Consider the following 3,230-nt stretch of genomic DNA (forward strand, 5'->3'; position numbering starts at 1 on the left):
GAGGGAGGGCCAAATCTGCACCAACGAAAATTAGGCCAAAGCAAGTAATTTTTAGGGATGGCATCAGCGCGTGCATTAATTTTCGCCAGATTTTGGAAAAAAATTGTTGCCCTCTGGCAGGGGTCAACATGCCGAAAATGGGCAAAGATGTTTGCTGCCATGCCGGAACGTGGATGTCAGATAACTATGAAGACAAGAATAGGATCTGATTTAATGTTTTGTTTCTTACTTTGATGCAGTGATATGTGATGCTGGCTGTGTATATGTAATGTTCCCACTGAATCAAAACCGTCTGTACAATGATTGAGTCAATATTTTAAAATGTAGGAACCTTGTTTTTTGCCCGCCTTTTTTTGCCCGCTTGCATTAGATTTGGAGTATGCAGAGGATGTCATCCATAAAATTTACTTGCTGTGGCCTTACATCACATTGTATGCTTTATTCAACGGCAAGCTGTGATTTTTGCTCATAGCCTTTCCATCTCAGAGAACACTATACTCACTATATGTCCTGTCCTTGGGAGGTGACACTTTGACATTAAATCAATAGTCTGACTCACAATGTGCTGAAGTCAACAGTCCAGTTATTACTTCATTTCGGGGCGGATCGGCGCTGACATATTTCTAAGATTGCTGTCCGATTTGTGTCTCACAGGTGGGGATATATGCACTGCACACATTCTAAATCTCTGAGGAAGGCTTGCCACGTTACGCTTTCTTTTTACTTAGTGGTCGCCACATAACACGACCGTTAGGCCACTTCAAGGTGAACGGTGCCACCACCTGAATGGTATTACCACTCACCTGGGTTACGGGCTACCGAGTAGAACTGTAACAGCAACTCTTCTCCCTGAAGCGACGGTCACAACCCGCATAGAATCACATACTGGTACTGTCATGATCTGTTTGACAACAACTTGACATGAAGGACCTATCAACATTATTCAGAAAGTGCTTTATTTAATACCCTATCTAATGTGCAACTACTTACAGTGATACTACACATACAATTTTTGAGATGCTTTCATGACTTTCATTAGAAACACCACTTACAATCACAAACTGGTACTGTCATGATTTGTTTGATGACAACTTCACATGAAGAAACTATCTTCATGTGATGTACTGTGTACATAGCTTTTCTGTAGTATAGTATGGGATCAGGGGGGAAGGGTCACATGGATAAACTATAAATCACTGATTACTGATTGAATACTTTTATACGAGATACACATGTACAGGAAATGTTACAGGTGAGTACATGACTATTGAAATTTGGATTTAAATGGGAAGTGTTGTGCTATACACTTGATAACTCGTACCCGGATGGCCTCCCTCACTTCTGCATTGGAGCTGGTGCCAAGACGCCTTCATAGCCCAAGCTTGTTGTACCTGTACTTTAGCTGCCGCACACTGTATACAATAAATAAATAAATGGGTTTGCTGACAGCACAATTGCCTAGTTTGTTCCCCTTGAAATAAGATTGAAAAACAAAACTGTTGTTTCAGATCATATTCATACACCACACCATATAACACAATACATCATGTAGAGACAGCCTATCATGATGAGGCATTCTGCATCCTTTAAAAGTTATTTTACATGTACACCATGATATTCCTTGACCATCTCTTTCTAAAGAACTGCTTAGCCACCCTTATTCAACATTAAGAGCTGTGCTGGTAGAAAACATTGATGCTACAATATTTTAACAATTGTACAATAACAAGCATTTCTTTAACACATGACAAACATGTACACATAAGAGTTTTCAAATGAAGCTCCCCCTGATATAATATATAGTACTACCTGCCTTAGATCCACGTCATGAAAGTTGCTAAAAAATGTTGAGATCTTAAGAGTACTGGTAGCCTCTTTTCCAGTACTCTACCAGAAGTTCCTCCTCTGGAAAGACAACCATAGACAACCATATTGTAAGTCATACAAGTAGTGGTCATACAAAAATATTACATCATTACATTTTAATCCATGAAGCCATAATCAGCAATATACCAAAAAATGTGACTTGTAGACAGATCATAGAGAAGCGACTTGTGGCTTGTAGACAGATCATAGAGAAGCAGAAAAAGACTCTATTTATCATCCATTTAGGTACAATGTAATGTCATGCATATACATGTTCATGTAACAGTTACTAACTAACAGATAAATAAAAGGATGTAAATAAATCAAGATAAGATGGTGTGTTTTGTATCTATATAGCCGGTTATTATAGATACAGATTTACTGGGGGTTCATGGGAGAAAGGGTTTACAGTTGCTAGAACTGTTGAAATTGGCTGTATTTGACACTTCCAAAAAAGCAAATATGTACTTCAACATAACCAGGGATAGTAGTACACATAATCTTGGCTGTAAAGTACATGTAACAGTTATATTGAGTAGAAGTATGATATGAAAACATTTTGAAGTCCTAGAATAACAAAAATATTAATATTACAATTCCTTACCATTGTTATAGTTCTTGAGGCAGGGGGCATCAATGACTGAAGTAATAAAAGAACATCTTTTGCATGTGACATTAAAAACTCGACAACAAATTCTTTCTGCAATCAAGGACGTCGAAAAGCCTTGCTGCAGCTGCAAATATAGAATAATAGAAACGCCCCCCCACACGTACCTGACGCTAATGCTAATTAATGATAATAGAACAAATTATAAGAAACGATGACAGTTACAATTTATTGGTTGGTTGACAATGTTATCTGAACTCAATCTTTAGTTTTATGCCCCCCCCCAAAAAAACCCCACACGTCTTCAAATATTTTTGACCTCACATGTGCACAAAATATGCAGAGAAAAGAACGGTTCGGTACGATTTTTCCTACACAAACTACTACAATAAGATGCAATTTTTAACTTAAAACCGCTACAATTGTAAATAGATTCACCAAAAAGGAGAAATCTTAACTACCTACCAAAATAGTTCTGTTGATGTCTCACAACACTAACTCTCAGGCCGCCGCCATCTTTGTCACCTTTGACCTTATTGAGGGACAATTCTTTGTAAAAGGGGAGGGGTGTAAGTTTTCCACACAGCAAAAGTTGCAGTGTAAAACACAGCAAAAGTTGCAGTGTAAAACACAGCAAAGGTTGCAGTGTAAAACACAGCAAAAGTTGCAGTGTAAAACACCAAAAGTTGCAGTGTAAAACACCAAAAGTTGCAGTGTAAAACACCAAAAGTTGCGGTGTAAAACATCAAAAGTTGTG

General features: G+C 38.0%; 1 long non-coding RNA gene across 1 annotated transcript; it reads right to left on the minus strand.

Annotated features, from left to right (window-relative positions):
* Positions 1 to 1,182: 1,182 nt before the first annotated feature.
* Positions 1,183 to 2,983, minus strand: LOC109465008. The gene is made up of 4 exons (XR_002139929.1): positions 2,939 to 2,983; positions 2,471 to 2,506; positions 1,810 to 1,905; positions 1,183 to 1,412 (listed from the first exon to the last, which is right to left on the minus strand). It is a non-coding gene; the product is annotated as an uncharacterized LOC109465008 (long non-coding RNA).
* Positions 2,984 to 3,230: the final 247 nt, after the last annotated feature.

Source organism: Branchiostoma belcheri, unplaced genomic scaffold, assembly GCF_001625305.1.
Source record: "Branchiostoma belcheri isolate BF01 breed outbred unplaced genomic scaffold, Haploidv18h27 scaffold1455, whole genome shotgun sequence".
NCBI lineage: Eukaryota > Metazoa > Chordata > Leptocardii > Amphioxiformes > Branchiostomatidae > Branchiostoma > Branchiostoma belcheri.